The 22,612-nt window shown below is 41.2% G+C and overlaps 1 pseudogene; it reads right to left on the bottom strand.

Moving 5' to 3' along the window:
* Positions 1-20,348: 20,348 nt before the first annotated feature.
* Positions 20,349-22,013, bottom strand: LOC102848245 (annotated as a pseudogene).
* Positions 22,014-22,612: the final 599 nt, after the last annotated feature.

Below are 22,612 nucleotides of genomic sequence, written 5' to 3'. Positions count from 1 at the left end.
CATCATCATCTCCACTCTGCCTGAGCCTATTGTGGCAGTCACTGTGTCAATGCATCCCATTGGGGGTCTTCCTCTTTTTTGCTCACCTTTCCAAACCTTTCCGTTTTGCAAGGGCCAGTCCTTGCTGACAACATGCCCAAAGTATGTGAGACTAAGTGTCATGGTCTATGTCTCAAAGGAGTGCCCAGATGCATTTTCTCCAAGCAAGGTTTGTTTGTTCTTTTGGCAGTCCATGGGATATTCAGTATTCTTCAATATCATAATTCAAAGGTATTGATTATTCTTTGGCCTTCCTTACTAATTGCCCAACTTTCAGATGCATACAAAGTAATTGGAAATACCATGACTTGGATCAGGTTAGACTTTAAACTGACATCCTTACACTTAGCACTTTGGAGAGGTCCTTGGCAGCAGATTTTCTCAAAGTAAAACAGTTTTTAATTTCTTGACTCTTGCATGGGTGTTGATTGTGGAAACTAGTGAAATGAAATTGTTGACAACTTCAGTTGCTCTTCCATCTATTATGATGCTGCCTATTGTTCCAGTAGTGAGGATTTTTGAATCTTAGAACACTTACTTGTGATCATGTGAAACCTATATACAGATCAAGAAGCAGTTATCCTAATAGAGCAAGGGAATATTGCATGGTTTTATGTCAGAAAAGAGGAAAAAAAATCAGGAAAGGTATATGTTAGGATTGTAGGCTTTATCCTTACCTATTTAATCTTTTGAAATAACAAGCCCTTGAAAATCCCATGAACAACAAAGGAATAAGTATTAGAGGCAAACCTCAGATTGGAAGTCACTAAAAATGAAAAGAAACAGTTGCAAGCATTCTTCACTCATTGGAATGTGGAATGTATGAAATATGAATGTAGAAAAACTGGAAGTTGTAAAAAAAAGAAATGGAACACATGGAAATTGACATTCTAGGCATTACTGAACTGAGATGGATTGACATGGGCCTCTGAGAATCAAACAATCGTATGATATGGTCTGTTGTACTCGGGAAGAAAAATTGAGGAAAAATGGTGTTGTATTCACAGTGAGAAGGGAATCAGCACGGGAGAGGGAGACCTTGGCGAAGATGGATTGACATAATGACTATGGCAGTGGAGTCTGGAGTGTCAGAAATGGTAAGATTGAGTCAGGATAGGGCAAGGTTTAAAGTAATCATTCATGGGATAGCTAGAAGTTGTGATGACTTGATGGCACATAACAACAACATCCTTAATTACAATGTTGTGAGTAATACTATCCATATGCATATGAGGAAAACTTGTTAATAGGATTATTATTGAAATATATGCACTGACAAGAAAAGTCAAAGAGGAGGACATTGAGGGTTCCTAATAATTTTTACAGTCCAAAATTAATCAAACATGCAATCAACATGCATTAATAATTACTGGTGACTGGAATGCAAAATTTGGAAACAGTGAGGAAAGAATGGTAGTCAGAAGTTATGGTCTTGCTGACAAAAATGAGGCCAAACATAGTATGATTGCATTTTGTATGTTCAAGGATTTATTCATCACAAATATATATTTTTTAAAAAGCACAGAAGGTGTATTTACACATAAATGTCACCTGATGGACTGCACAGGAGTCAGACTGAGTACATCTGTGGAAATAATTGGTGGAGAAGGCCAATATCAGCAGCCAAAACCAGGCCAAATACTGACTGTAGAACAGACCACCAGTTACTCATGTACAAGCTCAAGTTTAAGCTGAAGAAAACAAATCCTTAAAAGCCAAAATATGACCTGAATCCATCCTATCTGAATTTAAAAATCATCTCAAGAATGGGTTTGAAGCCCAAATGTCCAACCACGGTCAAATAGATTGAGAAATAGCGACATATTCACACAATGGAATATTACACAGCATGCAGGAGCAATTATTTAAAAAATTACTACATAACCTGGGAGGGACTGGAGAGTATTATGCTGCATGAACTAATTCAATCCCATAAGGACAAATACAGTGTAAGACCATTATTATAGAAATAGAAAGGTAGCTTGTAAAATGTATATGAGGATCCAAGGTGGGGGGATAGGGAGAGCAAGAGCAGAGGGGTGAGTGGCTGGGGGAAATAATAAGGTTACACAATCTGGTAGATAGAGGGAGGGGTAGGGAAAGGAAATGGGAAATATCAGGTGGGGATCTGGAAAGACAGGGCAATGGTGGGCTTATTTTGGTACTGATTAATTTTATAAAATATAATGAATTATTTTCAAGTGGAGTGGGAGTGATTTTATGAAACAATGTGAATGGAGATAGTGTGAAAAACAAAGTAAACGAACTTTGTAAGCAAACCAGTATAAAGTAAAATTTCATTTTTTTAAAAGAATAGGTTTGAGGCATTGAACACTATCAAAGACCAAGTGAGTTATGGATGACATCAAGGATATCAGCCATGAAGAAGCAAAAGGTTGATCTAAAGTCAGAAGAAGCCTAAAGTGGACCTAAGAAGAGATTTTGAAAATGGCACTAGACTGTCAAGAAGTCAAAATGAAGAGATGCTGAAGTAAAAGAAGTGAACAGAAGATTTCAGAGGGCAACTTGAGAAGACAAAACAAAGTATTGTAATGGAATGTACAGAACTGGAGTTGGAGAATAAAAAGGGAAGAGCTTGGTCAGTAATTCTAAAGTTGAAAGAACTGAAAAACAAATTCGAGTCTTGTCTTGAGAGGCAATAGTAAGAGATGCTGTGGGCAAAATCTTGGATGATCCAGGAAACATCAAAAGATGGAAGGGTTACATAGAATCACTGCACCTAAGAGAATTGGTTGATACTGAAATATTTTAAGAAGTGCCATATGAACAAAAATCAGGAAATTTGGAGGACATCTACTTGGCTGACTGACTGAAAGAGATCATCTCTGTGCTAACCTGTTCAAGACTTGGGATCATGAGGTCCAGGAGGACCTGGAAGGGAGCACCTGCAAGGGAGCACCCCTTCATGATGGCACAAGTAACACAATCTTTTTACAGTGACACAATGGCTGTGCACTTTATGACTTGAGAAGTTAAGTTTGCATGATTCCCATCTCACAAAGGAGTAAGCCCAGAGAAGGGAAGGTACCTGACCTGGGCCCCAAAGCTAAATATATTAGAACTTGTCTTTAACTTTGGTCTTCCAGTTACAAAATTAGAGACTCGTAATCTGCAAAATCACATATAAATGTAAATAATGTGAATTATAATCACCCTTCTTGGACATGCCAACCAATCCCTTCTACTCAAATGTTATCCATATTGTCTAGACCATGATTATTTCTCTAGATTTCCAACCATTCCAACTGAAAGGAAAGACTGGGAAAGGATTGAGATGTTATTATAGCATATTCTCCATTCCTTGCATTTGTTTTCCTTTTCAGGGATGGCCTCCTCTCTCTGCTTGTTAGCCGAGTCTTCTGTCATTTCTATTCAGCTCTTGTCCTGTGCGCTCATCTCCATATCTCTATCTGAAGTCCCCATCACATCCCACCTCTAGATATGGCCCTGTCTCAACCCTCTACTTCTTTCCAGCCTTAGATGCCTGCCCCTGAGATGCATTCTCTGTCCTGAACTTCCCTTTTCATCATCAGTACTCATATAGTCAGCTTATCTGACTTCTAACAGACTGTCAGCTGTTGGATGACAGACTTTAAATAAAATTAATCTTCCTATCCAGGATCCAGGAACCTTTCCTGGCCTCATGGTAAGGAGCTGCGTTGCCAAACAAAAGGTATGCACTTCAAATCCACTATCTTACTCCACAAGAAAAAAACAGGCAATCTCCTTCTGTGCCTCTAAACACCCCCAGAGGGTCAGCTATGAGTTGACTCTGACTTAGTGGCACACACAACAACAACAACAACCACCCAAGATACAGCACTCAATCTGGTCAGTCATCTGATAATAAATGTGTGTTAAGCAGATTTTTTTCTTAATCCTTCCTTTCCTTTATAGTCCCTTTCTTTGGTTTGCTGAGAACTTCCTTCTCTTCCAATGAATTTTTCTGAGACTTTCCCAGGGATTCTGATCCTCTATCCCTGCAGGCCCCCCTTCCTGGAAACCATCCTGTAGCCTAAAGGCCCCTGGGAACTCTCAGCCTGACTGACTCTTGTTTCCCAGATCAGTTTCCTCACCTTCTTGGTTCTCACCCTTCTTGGATCCAAGCATTGTTCTCTGGTCCTGGGCTTGTCCAACTGCCTGAGGACATTCTGTTGGGAGCTTTGTTCTTCAGTCTGCTGCTAGGTGGGGCTTTCTGAGCTAATGAGTCAAGAGAGAGAGTGGTGAGGGATGGACAGGCAGGTGGATTTTCCTAGGCAAATATTCAGAACAAACATTTGAGACTCTTCTCTACTGGTCCGTGCCTTTCTTCCAAGCAAGTTGGATATAGTGGGGCATGGTTCCCTGGGATAGCATGTATGTAGGCCCCTTAGTTTCCTTATTGTATTGTTATGTACTGTCAAGTCAGAACTAACTCTAGTCAACTTTAAATTGCAAAGAAAGAGATTGCCCGTCTTTCTCCCATGTAGGAAGCTTGTGGATTTGAACTGCATAAATTTGGGTTGACAGTGCAACTCTTTACCACTAGGTCACCAGAGCTGTAACAGAGTACTACAAATGAGTCTGTTTAACAAATGAAAATGTATTTCTTCACAGTTTAGGAGGCTATAAATATGGATTCAGGCCACTGGCTCTAGGGGAACGCTTTCTCCGTCAGTTCTTTTTGGCTTCTGTTTTTCAGTCCCTTGGTGATCATCCACTCCTACATTTCTATTTGCTTCTGTTGCCTAATTCCTTTTTTAAACTTTTCAAAAGAGATTGTTTAACATATACCTTACTAATAGTGGTCATTCTTCTAATTGGTGTAGCACTGGTCAGCCCATTTGCTGTACAGAGGTAACTTGTGGTTGCTGTGATGCTACACACTGTGACACTGACATGTCAAATGCGATAATGTTTACCCATGGTGGACAGTGTTTGGTGGAGCTCCCCAATTAAAACAAGCTTGGAAGCAGGAGTGGCATCCACTTCAGAAATAGCTTACCTCCAGAAACTCTATGAACGTGGAGAAACTGTGGAAGTTATACAAGTGTTCAGGTCTTTCATTCATAGGGTCGCTATGAGTTGTCTATGACTCAATGACACCTAACAACATCAATATGTAGATTATATCTCATGAAAATAACAATGAAACTATTCCCAAATTAGGATTACACAAGAATTGCAACAAATCCTTTTGGGGACTACAATTCAATCTGTTAACAGTGAGACCTCAGTGATGAGGCAGCAGCCTGGTATCCTCACACCCAGGCCCAGTCAGCGTTAACAGGAACACTCTGCTTTTCCATTGCCTTATTGTACAAGCCCTCATGTCTCAGATTTCTTCCTTTAAACCTTTTCTCTGGAGTCCTGGTTGTTATTTATGGCAACTTGGGTTTGGCTCAGGAATGTTCCTACCCAGCTGGGAAGATTTCTGGGAAATGCTTTCTGTTGAGCCAGTAACAACTGCAGAAGCTGTTCTGTCCTCAGGATGTTGGTATGTGCCACTGATATGGAACCAACTCAAGAGGAGATTGCTCATCTTTCTCTTGTCCCATGGAGCAGCTTGTGAATTTGAACCACTGTCCTTTGAGTTGGCTGTCCAGTTCCTTACTCAGAACTCTCTACCTTCAGAAACTGTTGTTAAGTGCTGTAGAATCCACTATGACTCATAGCGACCCTATGAACAACGGATTTGAATCCCACCTTATCCTGAACCATTCTCAAGATCTCCTCTATGTTCAAGCCCATTATCACAGTCACAGTGTCAATTAAGCTCATTGAAGGACTTCTTTTTCTTTGTTATTATTTTTTATTGATATTTTAATGAAGGTTTACTGAAAACTAGCATTTCTATTTATTCATTGTTGTACACTTTCCTCCCCAGTCCCCTCCCAGTTCACCTTTCTATTTGAAAAGATTCTTTCGTTATTGTTCAATGTCCTCCCCTCCTCCAGTCCACTATGCTATGCACTCATTGAGGGACTTCTTCACTTTCACTGACCTTCTACCTTTCCAAGTGTGATGTATTTTTCCAAAGATTGGCCCCATCCTCCTAACCATATGCTCAAAGTATGTGAGATGAAGTTTCACCGTCCTTGCCACTAAAGGTGCACTCTGATTGCACGTTCTCCATGGCATATTTGTAATGTGCAGTTAAGGATAACGTTTTTGCTTCATGTCCCAAAGGCATTTATTGAAAACTTCCTAATACCAAAAACATTTAAAAGTCCAAAGGCATTTATTGAAAACTTCCTAATACCAAAAACATTTAAAAGTCTAAAGGCATTTATTGAAAACTTCCTAATACCAAAAACATTTAAAAGTGCAGCCGGTATGCTCCTTGGAGGCAAAGATGGCAAAGCTTTGAATTTCATACTTTGGACTTGTAGTTAGGCGGGGCTATTCCTTGAGAAGGGTCAGCGAAGGAGAAGAAGACTCCCAATAAGGTAGATTGACAAAGTGACTTTAGCAATGAGGATGTTCAGGATAGGGCAGCATTCGGGTCAGCTGTTCACAGGGTAACTATGACTCTTACTTGACTCAATTGCACCTAACAACAACAACAGCAACAGCAAACCCATCTATAGCCATGAGCTAATTCTGGCCTCACAACCACTCTATAGAAGTAGTATATTATTTGCCTTCCTTACATCTCTATAAGCAGAATAAAAGGTGTAGATAACAAGTTGTAAATAACAACTTTGTTATTTAATCAATAGGCACAAAGAGAAGTGAGCTCAACATTCTTTCTATGCTGTCATTCTCACTGTTTGAATGAGTGTATTTTTTTATTTTCTTTCCATCTTCCCAATCTCCTTAATGTATAGCCAAATGACAGAGATGAAAATAATACAGAGATGTGCTCTCCTTAAAAAAAAAAGTATACAATGCATATATATCTCATCTGATTTTTAATGTACCTTGCAAATTTTTTAATTTTTAGTATTTATTTTTGTTTCTCTCTCCCTCAATTTTCCTCTCTTTAGCCCTCCAAGATTGATTAATTTTGCGTGCAAACCATTTCTTAGTTGTTGTTTTTTTTTTTTTTTAAATATGAATGGTCTTAAGCCAAAACTGTCCTTTTTGTTACTGATTTATGTCATTCGGCATAATTTTTTTCTAATTTCACCCATATTGTGGAGATTTTAAAAATTACTGATAATTTCTCAGTGATGCTTATACTCCATTGTGTGAATGCCCACAGTTTCTTTAGTCCTTTGTCCCTAGATGGGCACTTGAGATATTTCCAGCTCTTTGCTGTTACAAATAACGGTGCGGTAAACATGAGTGGGGGAGCCGGAAGCCACGCGGGTACAAGCCGAGGCCAGGCAACACAGAAGCGACCCCGGCAATAGCTTCTGACACGTCTCCAAGCTTGAATACATTGTTATAGTCACGATGTCAGTCTGTCTTGTTGAGGATCTTCCTTTATTTCCCTGACCCTCCACCTTTCCCAGCGTGATGCCTTTTTTCCAAGGTCTGGCCTCTCCTGAAATTGCAAAATGTATATGAGATGAAGTTTCACCATCCCTGTCTCCAAGAAGCATGCTGGTTGCACTTCCTCCAAGACAAGTTTGCTCTTTTGACAGTGTATGTTATATTTAATACTCTTCACGAGCATCAGAATTCAAAGGCATTGGCTTTTCTTTGGTCTTCCTCGTTCATTGTCCAGTTTTCAGATACATAGTAAGCATATCTTTTGACTTCTTGACTGTTGCTACCATGAGTGTTGATTGTGGATTGGAGTAAAAGAAATTGTTGACAACTCCAGTCTTTTCTTCGTTGATCATGGTAAAGATTTGTATTTTCTTTACATTAAGATGGAACTAATATTGAAGACGGTAGACTTTGAGCTTCTTCAGTAAGTGCTTCAAGTCTTCTTCACTTTCTGTAAGCAAAGTTGTGTCATTTGTATAACACGGGATGTTGATGAGTCTTACTCCAATCCTGATGCCATATTCTTCTTTATATAGTGAAGTTTCTGAAATGATTTTTCTCAACATACAGATTGTATAGGTATGGAGAAAGGATACAATCTAGACACACATCTTTCTTGATTTTAAAGCATGGAATGTTCCCTTGTTCCATTTGTACAATGTTTCTTTATCTATATATTAGTTTCACATGAACATAATAAAATGTTCCAGGAGTCCCATTCTTTTCAATGCTATCCATCATTTGTTATGATCCACATAGTCAAATTCCTAGGCATGATTAATAAATCCAAAGCAAAGATCTTTCTGGTATTTTCTGCTTTCAGCCAGGATCTATCTGTCATCAGCAATAACAACCCTAATGCCACAATTCATATATATACCACATAACATGTCTGAATCTAGCTTGATTTCCTAAAAGGTCCTGTCAAAGCACTGTTCCAACTGTTTTTGAATGATCTTCATGTATAGTCAATTTTGGGGTGCAAAAGTTGGTCGAAATCTTCCATTTCTTCTTCTTTGACTTTAATGGTAGGTACATATAACAGAGTAGTAGTTATTAAAGGTCTTCCTTCTCTGCTTATGGATAGTTTCCATACACATATTTTATGGTTATAGATAGTACCCTGTCACTCACAACATTGTCCTTCAGGATGGATCTCAACATACATTTTTTCATGATGAATTTGACACCATTACTGAATTGGAGTGGTCATAAAGAGCAACCTTGACTATTTCCTGTTTGCAGGGAAAATGGACTTCAATCTCCTTCCATTGAGAGTAATGTTGGCTGTTGATTTTGTAGAAATGCTTTTAATTGTGATGAGGAGTATTCCTTCTATTCCTATTTTGTTGAGCATTTTCATCAGAAAAGGATGCTGAATTTTATTAGTTTTCTTACCTGTATCAGTTGAGATAATCTGTGGTTCTTTTCCTTTATTTTATTGATGGAGTGGATCAAATGAATTCTTTTTCTAATGTTGAATCATCTTTGCATACCTGGTATAAACTCCACTTAATCATTATGAATGATTTTTTTCTGACATGACATTGAATTTGATTGGCAAAGTTTTTGTTGATAATTTTTCTATCTATGTTCATGAGGGATTTTGGTCTATAATTTTATTAGTGGTATTTTTGTCATGCTTTGTGTGAGATTTATGCCTGCTTCATAGAATGAGTTGAGAGTATTCCATCTCTTTCTATGTTCTGAAGTAGTTTGAGTAGAGTAGATGTCAGCTTGTCTCTGAATGTGTGGTTGAATTAATCAATGAAGCCATTTAGACCAGGTCTTTTATTTTTGTTGCTGTTGTTTGGGGTGTTTTTATGACCTGGAAAACATATTCTTTTGTAATGGATCTGTTAAAATTATTTATTCTTATTGAGTTAATTTAGATAGACAGTGAATTTCTAAGAAATATCTACTTCTTTTAGGATTTAAAATTTGTTGGTGAAGCCCCATCTCACATACTTTGGGTGTGTGGCCAGGAGGGACTGATCCTTGGAGAAGGACATCATACTTGGAAGGGTGGAGGGACAGCACAGGAGAGGAAGACCCCAAGTGAGATAGATTGATGAATAATTGGGGCAACAGGATTTGATGTGTTGGAATTAGCGAGACTGGCTCAGCACAGGGCAGGCTTCAGAACTGTTGTACATAGGGTGACTATGTACATATGGGTAGCAGGGACTCAATGATACATAACAATAACAACATAGTTCTCATAGACATTTGACTATGTGGATCACATCAAATTATGGCTAACATTGTGAAGAATGGGAATCCCAGAACACTTGATTGTGTTCATTTTAAACCTAAACTTAGACCAAGATGCTATTGTCTAAATAGAGCAAGGGAACACTGTGTGGTTCAAAATTAAGGGATGTATATTTTCACCATACCTTTTCAATCTATATGCTAAAAAGATGATTTGAGAGGCTGGACTTTATGAAGAAGAATGTAGCATCAGAATAGAAGGAAGACCAATCAATAACCTACATTGTGTAGGTGACACAATCTTGCTTGTCAAAATTGAGGAGGACATGAAGCATTTGTTGCAAAAGATCAAGGACTTCCAAAGTGGTTGCTTAATTTTACACTCCTACCAGCAGTGAATAAGGATTCTAATCTCAAAAAAAAAAAAGGATTCTAATCTCTCTACAACCTAACCAGCATTTGTTGTTTGCTGCCTCGTTGCTGCCCAATAGTTGCTGAGAGTGAGATGATATTTCATGGTTATTTTGATTTGCGTCATTCTGATAGCTAGGGATTTTGAACATTTCTGCCTGTGTTTGTCATTGTATGTCTTCTTTGGTGAATGTGTCTGTTGATATCTTGTGCCCATTTTGTGATTAGATTGTTTACCTTTTTCTTGTAGAGGTGTTGTAATGTTCTAGAAATTTTAGATATGAGTCCCTTATCAGATATGTTATTGCCAAATATTTTTTCCCAGTCTGTGGGGTTACTTTTTACACTATTGGAGAAGTTTTGTAATGGAACGCTGTCTGGCACTTTCTCAAAAAAATTTTTAAATAGAAATAATATTTGACCCAAAAATTCCACTACTGGTAATATACCCTAAAGAATTCAGAGCCAGACTCAAACAGATGTATGTACGCCTATGTTTATTGCTGCATTATTCACATAGCAAAGAGATGGAAACAACCCAAACACACAACAAACAAATGGGTAGAAGAACTATGGTATATTCACACAATGGAATTCTACACAGCATTGAAAAACAGTGAACTCGTAAACATTGTACAACGTGAGTGACCCTGGAGGACATTATACTGAGTGAAATATCTCAGTCACAAAAGGACAAATTTGAATAATACCACTGTTATAAAACAGGATTGACATGAGTGAGGGATTGAATAGGAAAAGAATGGATAGATAATGAACACTGCATTGGAACAGATGAGGGTAAGAACTGCTTAAAAGGAATATATGATAGGCATTATTTATATAACAACATATAAAAGGGTATTGCAAAGTGAATTGGGGAAGGGAGGAAACTTTGCAGCAAAGAATGAATATTTTAAAAAGTTATAAAACAAGGTCCAAGGGGGGGAAAATACCAAAGACTGCAACCTTCCACCATGGACTGCATCTCAACATCAAGAAAACAAAAATAGGCACCACCATGGTAGATGGAGAAAGGATTAAAGTTGTTAACTATTTCATCTTGCTCAGATCCACAATCAATACCCTTGGCACCAGCAGTCAGGAAATTGAAAGATGAGTTACACTGGGAAAATTTGCTGTCAAGGACCTCTCCAAAGTGCTAAAGAGCAATGATGTCATTCTTGGACTAAGGTGCACTTGATCCAGGACATGGTCTTTTCCCTTATTTGCCATGTGCCTGAGAACAGAACAAGAAATAAGAATAACAGATGAAGAATTCTGCCTTTGCATTGTGCTGCTGGAGAAGAGTATTGGACATGCTATGAACTGCCAAGAGAACAAACAGGTCTGTTCTTGCAAAGGGTGAAACCAGGTTGTTTTGAAAGCAAAGATTTTAAAACTTTGTCTCACATACTTTAGGGTTGTTGTCAGGAGAAGTTAGTCTCTGGAAAAAGACATCATGCTTGGACAGGAGGAGGGTCAGTACAGGAGTGGAAGACTCTTAATGAGATGGACTGACACAGTGACTGTGGCAATGAGGTTATGTTATGTGTGTCAGAGACAATGAGGTTGGCTCAGGATAGGGTAAGATTGAGAGCTGTTGTTCATAGGGTCACTATAAGTCATAGTTGACTTGACAACAGTAATAGCATCATATCTCATGGTATTACACTACCTTTTTTATTTCAGTTAGTTCTGTTGTGATGTCACTTATTTAATTCCTTATTTCAGATATTTTGCTCTCACTTGTTTTTGTTAAATTTGCCAGAGCTTGTCTATTTTATTAATATTTTCAAACAACCAATTTCTAGTCTTTAATTCTTTCCATAGTTTTTATATTTTAGTTAATTCTTTCCATTTAAAAATATTTTTTGTTTTATTTATTTCTGCTCTTATCTTTTTAACCACCTTTTATTAGAGAGAAGCTGAAAGTACTCTTCTGGAGTCCAGTGGAACCTAGATGGAAATCTGGTTTCCCCTGAAGCTCAGAGTCCACCACAGAGTAAGTTCTATTGTCATATGAGACAACACGCAGACAGGAAAGAAATCCAATGGTTAACCATTGGACTGCTAATCAAAAGGTTAGTGGTTTGAGCCCACTAACCATTCCACCATGGAGGGGTGGGATAGTCTGCTCTAATAGATTTACACCCTTGGAAAACACTATGGATAATTCTGCTTCTTTGGATAGGGTCATTGTGACTGGAAAATAATTCAGTGGTCACAGGCCTAAACTACATCTAGAGAGAAAGGTATCAGTGGTCACAGGCCTAAACTACATCTAGAGAGAAAGGTAACCTGAGTATGGGAATATATAATGGGCACTACAGGTGTCCCTCACAGCAGCCAAATGAAGTGGACATCCGTGTGTCTGTGTTATGGAATAGGAAACTCAGATGTAGATCAGTTGTTGTTGTTAAGTGCTGTCAAGTCAAATGTGACTCATAGTGACCCTATGTACAAAAGATCTGAACCCTGCATAGTTTCTTTAATGTTCATAGTTTCCAAAGGCCTGCTGTTTAAGAAGTGGATACAAAACCTGCTTTCATGGATAACCATTGTGGCATTTGACACACCAGTGGCACAGCGTTCAGTATCATAGCAACCTCAAGTTATCTCAGTACAGCAAACTGACAGACAAGTGCTGTACCACTTAGAACAGTGTGCTTCCCAAACACAATTAACAGCTGGCCCAGAGGTCCAACCAACTTTTGAATACAAAGTCCAACATCTACCAGGTTCTGATTGATCCAGAAGACCAGTCAGCTTACACACGATTGTTAACAAAAAAAAATACAAACAAAACAAAACAAAATGACCCAACAGTTTATAGTTTAGTCTTTCAACTAAATCAATAATACCCACCCTCCAGTGGAAATCTAACTGCTTCACACATGAGCAGAGTCATAATTTTCCGAGAGCCACATAACTAAGGCAAGTGGCTGGCATAGAAGAATAAGAATTAGATCCTAGACTGTCTGACTTCTCTCTCTTGCCTGTTTCCAACTCTTGGCTCAGCTTGCTACCTGCTCCCCCCATCCAGGCTTGCAATCCATTAGCACGGTCACAAATGGGATCCAATCACTGCAGGTAGGGTTGTTGCTGACCTTCTGCTCATCAGCACAGTCCAGACAATGCCTCACAGAATGATTTTCTGCTTGGAATCTCAAGGATTGTCTAGTAAGAGAGAAGAGAGAGTGTCTGAGCGCAGAAAGATGAAATACCTTAAAGGAGGTTTTCCTGCTTTCAGAACAAAGTGGTACAGTTTGGCTGATTCCCTCAGTGTGGAACCTGAGCTGTTTTGGCTTCAGGAGAGTGTTACAATTGAAATCCTTGCAGTCATTGCTCCTCACCTGTACCTGTCACCAGTTACACCACAATGTGGGAAATGTGGACCAGAGACAGCCAGATGCACTGAAGACTGTGGGGTACTTGTTGATCTCACTGGAGATTCCATCAAAGATTCCTCAGTTCATAGTGGGCCCAAGTGTTGGCGGCCACTACAGCAAAGTCATAGTAATGATTGTTTGCATTTATAGAATGCTTATTCTGAGAATTTTATTGGAAGCTGTCATCATATTTAACTCTTCTAACACCCGAGGAGCTGACTTCTGGTCTGAATTTTACAGATGAGGAAATTGAGACTCAACTGGGTTAAGCAACTATTATTATGTCTTAAGCAGTGATTTACATGCAGATAATTTATATCTAAACCCCAACTCTTAGTTACAGAAGTGGGTCAAGGCAGGGCCAGAGCTAGTCAATCCTCATAAGGCTTTTGGTATTGACCTTTGCAGGGCTACACAATGATGCATTATGGAGATGGACACTGCCCTTTCCCTGTACCTCAATTCTGGGCCTCTTCTTCAAGAGGTTGAGTCTCGGATGCCATCTTTTTCCCTCTCTGAGTACGGCTCTCTCCTTAGCCAGCTCCGTGAATATCCAGAAAGTGTCCTGTTCAGAGTGGGCTCACTAGAAACAAGGTTAGAAGCAGCCAGCCCAAAGAAAAAGTCAGAAGCAAAGTTTCTCTTTTAACAGTAAGTTTCTTAGAATGGGCTGGTCTTGTTTCCCAAACCAATGTATGTGCCTTGATTATTCATGACCTTCACATAGTACCAGAGAAGCACGCTTCTGGGTTCAAAAATCCCATCCATTTGCTACTGCACACTAGTTCTGTCTTTGCACCCCAACAACACTGAGTGAGGTTCTGCAAAAGACCCCCTACAAAAGGAGACTCATGCATCTGAAGCCCCACAATTCTACATCTGGAATACATTGTTGTATACTTTTGGGTTGTAACTGACCCACAGCTGATCCTCTGGCAGGTTTTCAGAGGCAGTTAATCACACATCCTTCTCCCGCAGAGAAGCTGGTGGATTTGACAGTGCGCCTTTGAGATTTTAGTGCAGCTTCTGACCACTAAGGTCACCAGAGCTCCCTACACAGGTAGATCTGGAATCTACTAAGTACCTATTTTGATTTCTATACCCTTAATTTGCATGCTCACTTTTCTGTATGTAGAACTCATAGCCTTGTATATTTGAAGCTAACCTCTGCTTATGTTAAGTAATTTACTCCTGTAAAGTGGAGACTCTGAGGGGTTTTGTGAGATCACAGTGTGAATAAGGTAATGAAGTGATTGAATTCATACACTGCTTCCTTCGCCTGAGTACTGGCTTTCTTGCTGTATGATGCTTCCGTGTCTTACCTATAAAGTGAAGAATATAACAGCACTGGCATTACTGGATGGGTGTGTAGGTAGACTGAACCAATGAAGGTCAAATACCTAGATAGTGCCTGGTACAGAGGAAGCCCTTTATAGGGTAATCTGTAATGTATGAAAGCCCAGCACAGGCCTGGCATGTAGTGTGGATTTCTCTCTTTCTCTCTCTCTCTCTTCCTTGTTCCTAAACTCTTTCTTTCTGAGACATGGAGTAAGTTGAGATGAGAGAATGGAAATAAACTGTATTTGCCAAAGACATTCTCATTTAGATGGATGCTATCTTTCAGTTAAAAAGGTCAGACCATGACAGACAACATACCTGAAAGATTGTCCTTAAGTCATAGGAACTCTAGCCAGCATTTAGACTGTAAGATAGGGTATTTTTTTCAAAACTTTGTCATCTATTACACAATTCCATGTATGCTAGCTCAAAAAATGTACACAAAAATCCTTGATGATAAGTTATTATCATAGGGTTGCACAATTTGATGGGTGGGTAGGGTTAAGGAAATGGGAAAGATCTTTTGTGGAAAATAATGTATTCAAACTTTGTAAATACATCAGTATAAAATAAAAAAAAGGCAAAACCTCAGCTAGGCAGAGACTGCATGAGGAGGTAGGAGAGGGAAGGGAAGAGTGCATGGGCAGGGTTTCTCATTAGAGTTCAGACACAGAATGTTGGTCTAATTAAATTCCAAGATGTTCTTTGTCATCAAGTCACAAGGGGTTGAAATGCACAGACAAGGGGCTCAGGAAAGTTTGAGAGTGGTAATGACAGTAATGATGAGAAGGTGAGAGCATGGGCAGGAACTGGGCATAGATAGTCTGTGGGTGTAGATACTGAAGCGTTTGTTAGGGGATTATTCCTGTCACCTCCTGAGTCAGAGGGTGTTTGGCTTCTGCCTTGCTCAGTGACTCAACATTTGAGATCTGTTTAGGGCAGCACCTATAAAGAAGTCTGCTGCGGGCGTGGTTGTGTCCCATAATATGGTCACCATAATCTAGACCCAGATAAGATCTAGAATCTCAGCGAGAGTTGACCAGGAATGGTCTCTTGGCCTAGAATTGGGAGCTATTTGGTCTGAACATTGTGAGAGCATCTGGTGCTTTCTGGTTGAGAATGCCAGTCGGTTGTCTCAGACCAGGCAGTCAAGTACTACAGCCTGTGTAGGGGGTGAAAGCCACCCATTTGTTCCTAGGGTCACTGGATGCTATTGACTCTCACCCAGGTTGCCTGTACTGTAGGGTTACTGTGTCCATTCTCCATCTACTGGAAATATTGGCTGCTCGTGGCTTATAGTTGCTCCAGAAGAAGTGTCCTCAAACTGAGCAGGAGCCCCCTACTCCTTCTTGTCATTCTCATGAACTTGAGGAGGCCTAAAAGCAACAACTAGCTGATATTCATGTTCAAAATTCTAGTGCTCTTAGGGGAGCTCTGGTGGCCTAGTGGCAAGAAGCTGCAACTACAATCCCAGAGGTGCACGGTTCGAATCCACCAGATTCTCTGCCGGGGAAGGAGGGGCAATTTCCTCCTGTACCAGTCAGATCTGATTTGACGGTACACACACACAAAAATAATAAAATAATAAAAAAAAATTCTAGTGCTCTTGTTTCCAGAAGGCAACAGCTCTATGATGTGAGACCACAGGGATCACATCTAAGGCAAATTTTACCAGAGTCTGTGTCTCAGCAGCCTGAGTACACAGTTATTATTATGTCACTTAGCAGAGTGAGAATACAATTGCACTGCCAACGCAGATGCAGGTGGTTCAAATCCACCAAGTGCTCTGTGGGAGAAAGGGGAGCATTTTCCTCCCATGTGATTTACATGGATTGCAGAGGATTAGGATTTACAGTACATATTTTTAGGGGACATATTCAATCCATAACATTCCGTGTCCGTACTTTACATCCTGCTTATTATGTTACTTCCTTAACATCAATTTCTGTCCAAAGCTCTTGCTCCTAGGGAACTTGATCTTGGACAGGGGAAACTCTTTCATAAAGTCATAACACCAAGGACAGGGATGGAGGCTGTGCACCAAAGAGGACACAACCCCACAGACTCAGCTGACCTTTTACCTATAAATGAGACTGCACTGGAGTTAGAGAAAAACAAAAATAAAATCAATCCATCAAACCCTTTGCTGTACTCCCTAGCTTAGGTGTGGTGGACGAAGGTGCTAAGCATGGCCCATTTACTCGTGTAATAAGCATTTGTTAAAGGTAACTGGGACCTGCCTGACTCTGAGGTCCCTCCCCTGCAGGGCTCACAGACCCACAGGAAGACATATGAGGTGACTGACCATTCTGATCTACAGAATGGCACAGGCATAACTGAGATAACTCAAAACAGGTGGTTGAGGCTGTTCTTGAGGATCCAGAGAGGTGCACAGAGGAGGGAAGAAGGGCATTCCAGGGAGAGACAACAGTGTAAACGAGAGCAGGAACATGCTACAGTAGGATGTGTTGGGAGACCATAAATTCTTTGATGTTACTGATACTTTAAAAGGAGGACAGAAAGCAGAAGATGAGTTTGGGAAGATCTGAAAGGTATGTTGAGGTCCCTATTGGGGGGAATTTTAAAGCAGATTATGGCCAGATTATAGCAGATTATGGCCAAATTATAGAAGGATCATTCTGTGCCACGCAGAGGAGAGTAGATGAGAGTGACTCAATGAGGGGACCATAAAATTGTGGGGTAGGAATTAGGGTCAGTTGTTATTGTTGTTGTTAGGTGCCATCGAACCTAGCACAACTCATAGCAACTTGATGAACAAAAGATCTGAACCCAGTTCTTTCCTGTGCCATTCTCACACTTCCTGATTCACAAGATCCCATTGCAGCAGTCATATCAGTCCACTTGGTTGAGGGTCTTTCTTTCCTTCACTGACCCTCCACCCTTCCCATGACTTACATCAGGGTGTAAATCATGATGGATGAAGAGGAGATTGAAACTGTCAACAGCTTCATCTTGCTTGATCTGCAATTAACACCCTTGGTACCAGCAGTCAGGAAATAAGGAGATGCATTGCACTAGGAAAAGCTGCAGTTAGGGACCTTTCCAAATTATTGAGGAGTAATCATGTCAGTTTGAAGACTAAGGTGCATCTGATTCAGGCCATAGTCTTTCAGATTACTAACTATGCATCTGAGACCTGGATAATGAATAAAAATTACAGAAAAAGAATTGATGCCTTTAAGCTGTGGTGTTGGAGAAGAGCACTGAACTTCCCATGAATGGCCAAGAGAATGAACAGATACGTCTTGGAGAGGGTACAGCTGGAGTGCTCTTTGGAGGCAAGAATGATGAGGCTTTGCCTCACATACTTTGGACATGTTGCAGAAGGTACTATTCCTTGGAGAAGGACATGATGTTGGGAAGGGTGGAGAGCCAGTTGAGGACTGGGAATTAATGGGATTTGGTTGTGTGTTGGGATGTGAGATGTGAGGGCTGAAAGAGGAGGGGGTGGGGATGATATTTGAGCTCCAGTTTTGGGCAGCTGGGTGGATGTAGATGTTGTACATGTGAGAGAGTGTCTGTGAGGAGGATGGAGTGAGGAGAAGATGGTGAGTCTGGGCTGGGTGTTATTGGGTGTGAGGTACCTGTGGGCCTTGCCGGAGTTTCATTCTGTGTTGGGCTTCAGTACTGCCTATGCAAAGGCCATTTAACTGTGTGGATCATAACATATTATGGTTAACACTGTGAAGAATGAGAATCCCCAGACACTTGATTGTGCTCATGTGAAACCTGTACCTAGACCAAGAAGCTGTTGTCTGAACAGAGCAAGGGAATGCTACATGGTTCAAAATCAGGAAAGGAGTGTTTCTGGGATGTAAGCTTTCTCCATATCTTTTCATTCTATATGCTGAACATATCATTCTGGAAGCTGGACTTTTTGAAGAAGAATGTTGCATCAGGATTGAAGGAAGATTTATCAACAGCTTAGATTATGCATATAATACAACCTTGCTCCCCAAAATTGAGGACTTGCTGTAGAAGATCAAGGACTGAGTCAATATGAATTGCATCCCAACACCAAGAAAACAAACATTCTCATCTTCAGACCAATAGGCAGTATCATGGTAGATGGAGAAGAGATTGAGATTGCTAACAATTTCATCTTGCTTGTATCCACAATCAACACACTTGGTACAAGCAGTTGGGAAATCAAAAGATGAGTTGCTTTAGGCAAGTCTGTTGTCAGGGACCTCTCCAGAGTGCTAAAGAGCAACAATGTCAGTCTAGAGACTAAGGTGCACCTGGGTATAGTCTTCTCAATTGCTTGCTTGCTTTGCATCTGGGAGTTGGACAATGACTAAGAATGAAAGAAGAAGAATCAATGCTTATGAGTTGTGCTCGAGAAGAGCACTAAACATATAGGAAGAGAACAAACAGGTCTGCTCTGGAAAGGGTGAAATCAGGTTGCTTCTTGGAGGCAAGGCTTTTGAAACTGTCTCATTTACTTTGGGCATATTGCCAGGAGGGATCAATCCTCAGTGAAGGACCTCATACTTGGAAGGGTGGAGGATCAGCACTGGAGAAAAAGACCATGGATGCGGTGGATTGATTTAGTGACTATGGCAATTGGGCAAGTATGTCAGAGACGGTGAAATTGGCTCATGATATGGCAGAGTACAGGGTTTTTGTTCATAAGGTCGCTATGAGTCGTAGTAGACTTCTTGGCACATAAAAACAACAATTGCCTGGACGATTGTTTTGGAAGCTTCATGGTCTGAGTCAAAGGTAAGACGGGGTTGAATTTGGTTTGGGAAGTATAACTGATGAATAGAATGGGAAATTCCACAGACTTTACAGAACTTGAAGGAACTTGGAAGTTCCTTGATGGAACTTGAACTTATAGGTTCCATAAGGAACCATTATATTGACCCGCACTATGCTCTACCTGTACACACCCTTTCAGGCTCTCAATAACTCTCAGCAGCCCCAGGACTTGCACTCCTACCGTAAGAAGGGACTTTCCTCTCTGGGACCAGATATGGCAAGTTAGGGAGGCCACACTGGAGTAGCAGAGGTTTCCTGAATGACAAGCATTCAACTGAAGGTATTCCCTGAGTACTGAATCATGTTGGGCCCATGAGCTTCTGGGGTCTCCCCTTGTCTTGGCCAGCTGCTTGCAGAGCCCAGTGCTCCTGGGGTCACTCCTGCTTTTGGCAGTCTTCTCCTTTGTGATTTACTACCTCTGAAAACCTGCTAGAGGATCAGTCATGAGTTGGTTCCGACTGACGGCACCTAGTAACAATAACCACATCCTGTGACGTACTGTGTAATTGGGAGGAAGGATAAATCAGCCAGATATCAGATTCTGGGGCCCGGTTGCCCACCAAGTAGCCTTAGTTTCCATTGTGAATCTCCTTCTTAACCTACCAACCACTTTCTAGCTAGTCTGCAATGTTTTGGGGAAATTAATATTTATTAAAGATTTTAACATACTTTGTCCACATACACAAAACCCCTACAGGGAACTAGCTACATCCCATCAACCCCTCCCATGAAGGCTTAGGACTCAGGCATCGGGCCCTGGGTGATCTTCTTGAGCCTCGTATTTTCCTCCTTCACCTGGCCAGCTACAGATGGAGTACTGCCCTTGCTTATTTTCCTGGGTGATCAGGGAATCTGGTCACCCTATATTCTGGTCTTGATCCTATAATTGTTCCTTTCTGTATATGTTGGGTCTATCTCAGCCTAAATTAGGACAGAGGGGCCAACTGGTGGATGTCTTCTCTGGAGAGGGAGTTGGTGAGCATGTGGTTGTTGACCTTGGCTTTGATGTTTTCTGCACCTGGAGCACAGGCTCTCCACATACCGCTTAACCCCCAGGTAGACGACCTCACAAAAGTTAAGCAGGATACAGAGGATGGACAGCTGTGCCCACCATGAAGTAGGTGAAGATTTTCTTCTCTGTGGCTTGGGTAATATAACAAATTACAATGTGGGGACACGGGTTCACAGAGCAGGCCTCCATGTGAAGCATGTTGAAATTCTTGTAGCGGTAGTGGAAGAAGACATAGAGGAAGCTGGCGTCGATGGTGGCCTTGAAGACAAGACTCAGCTGGTAGGTCCACCAGAGGCCACCTTGCTTCTTGCCTGAATTGTCATACAGGGAGGGGGCATTGTGTCTATGCTTCGGGTGGTTGCACTACTCTTGCTCCTGCCACATGTATGACCACCAGCAGTGAGGGGCAGGTGACCAGGATGAGCTGCAGGGCTCAGAGATGCACATGGGGCACCAGGAAGATGGCATCATAGCAGCCATTGGGGCAGCCTGGCTGCTTGGTGTCACACACAAAGTTGCTTTGCTCATCAGCCCACACATCTTCAGCGGCCACCACGTACACCAGCACTTGGAAGATGAACACCACGGACAGCCAGATACGTCCCAATGGTGTGAAGTACTTGTTCACACCACTCAGAAGGCCTTGCAGAAATGCAATTCTTGCTGAATTGTCTAAGTGGACAGATCTATGTCCCACTCAGACCTGGGACAAGTAGGCACAGGAGGACCTCTAAGCGGACAACTCTTTTTGAAGGTGCAGTTGCTGTATCTTCACTCATGATGACTTGGTAAAGAAGGGGTTGGCTTTCCTGTTTCACTTGGGAGTCAGCCAAGGCGAACAGAGAGGGATAGACGCTGCCTAAAGCCCCACTGCTGGATGTGGCAGAATTGATCTGGAATGTTGGTTTTCCAATTCCAAACTGATGGTCTCCTTTATTCTAGAAATAGATAACTGTGATAATCATCCTGCAAGGACATGCTAATTAATCCCTTTTACCCTAAGTTTTAGCCCTATTGCTCACACAGCTTTTAAAAAGATTGTGAGAAGGCGATGGTTGGATGATCTGCTTTCCCACCAGCTACTGAGGATGAGTTAGATGAAGAAGTGACACTTATCAATTTTCAGAGTCTTCTAACTTTCCCTGAGCCTCAAGGGAGCCAGTCCCAGGCCGGGTGCCTTCACATCAGCCTGTTTGGTAGAGCATGAACAGCTTCCATCCTCCATGCCTCCTCTGTGGACCAAGGATGTTTCCATCCCTGTCCTTCCCTCTCACACCAAACAGGAGACTCCTACAATCCTGGTAGCTGTCCAGCCCTTCGGCCACGTCCTCCCTTACCTGTGCCAATACTGAGACCCTGGGGCTGAGTGGGTTGACCGTAGTGAGCATCTCTGAAATCCCTAGTATTTCAGCTTTAGGGAGTGGGTAGGAAAGCGCTGGAACACAGCCTCACCATCACCATTAGCTTTCTTTCTTAGGTACACCCGCCCTCCTCCTCCTTTTGCTCAGTGTCAGCTTGCTGGCTGCTCCTCCCATTGTTTCTATCCAGTCCCTTCGGGTGTGCTCCACCTCCACACGCTCTATCTGGAGTTTGTATCAGGTTCCATCTCCTGTTCTGCCCTGGCCCAACCTGTCTCAATCCTTGGCTGCTGGTGCAGGTTGCAACATTGTCCCTTGGGAAACTTTCTCTGTACTGACTTTAGGCACCCTCCCTCCTCTTTTCTCGTGATAAAATGTGTCACCTGTACTCAAGAGTCTTTTACCTGTCTCCAGAGTCTTCAGACTCGACATCAACTCAATCTCTGCTTCTTCAGAATTCTCATTGCCTTTAAGTGGGAACCGACTTTAGCTAACTTTTCAACAGGTTTTCAGGGACTGTAAATCGCATGGGAGGACATTGCCTATTTTTCTTCTCAAGAGTCACTAGTGAATTTGAAACACCGGAGAGGCACAGCTTTATGATTAGGAATGCAAGTAGCTACAGTAGT

Source organism: Elephantulus edwardii, unplaced genomic scaffold (assembly GCF_000299155.1).
Source record: "Elephantulus edwardii isolate Elephantulus edwardi_28Jun2011 unplaced genomic scaffold, EleEdw1.0 scaffold00049, whole genome shotgun sequence".
Classification (NCBI taxonomy): domain Eukaryota; kingdom Metazoa; phylum Chordata; class Mammalia; order Macroscelidea; family Macroscelididae; genus Elephantulus; species Elephantulus edwardii.
Note: the sequence above shows the minus strand (reverse complement) of the source record. Positions and strands in the feature narration are given on the sequence as shown.